At 52.2% G+C, this 552-nt stretch overlaps 1 non-coding gene across 1 annotated transcript in view; it reads right to left on the minus strand.

The window, feature by feature from the left end:
* LOC124415275 overlaps positions 1 to 242 on the minus strand; it is a 1,912-nt gene extending 1,670 nt beyond the window's left edge. Inside the window, exon 1 of the ribosomal RNA XR_006930252.1 lies at positions 1 to 242. This exon is cut by the window's left edge and continues 1,670 nt beyond it. This is a non-coding gene — a ribosomal RNA (small subunit ribosomal RNA).
* Between the last annotated feature and the right edge of the window lie 310 nt (positions 243 to 552).

Here is a 552-nt window from a genome sequence, read left to right on the forward strand (position 1 = left end):
GTACCCGCCGCCGATTGGTTTTGATCTAATAAAAGCATTCCTTCCATCTCTGGTCGGAACTCTGTTTGCATGTATTAGCTCTAGAATTACCACAGTTATCCAAGTAAATGTGTGTACGATCTAAGAAACCATAACTGATTTAATGAGCCATTCGCGGTTTCACCTTAATTTGGCTTGCACTGAGACATGCATGGCTTAATCTTTGAGACAAGCATATGACTACTGGCAGGATCAACCAGGGAGCTTCGACATTGAATCTAGGCTCGGACGTGCGCCACCCATCGCCGCCGGGTCCTCAGGCCCGGTCGGCCACACGTCTAACTGTACGTTGTGTTTCGTGACCGGCGTCAGGCCGGTCGCGACTCCGTGTACCGCCGAAGCGGCACACGGTTGCGTTGCGTTCGAACGATCTCCCGTACCCGTCGGCTAGATTGAAAGCGTCTGGGATGGATTGATATCTCTTTCGTATTCGAGTTGGCGCTCGGTACGGAGCGAGTTGATGCGTGCGTTCAAAGGTTCGACCCTGCCGTGCGTAACGGAGAGCGAACTTCT

The sequence above is a fragment of the Diprion similis genome, unplaced genomic scaffold (assembly GCF_021155765.1).
Source record: "Diprion similis isolate iyDipSimi1 unplaced genomic scaffold, iyDipSimi1.1 ptg000034l, whole genome shotgun sequence".
Taxonomy (NCBI): domain Eukaryota; kingdom Metazoa; phylum Arthropoda; class Insecta; order Hymenoptera; family Diprionidae; genus Diprion; species Diprion similis.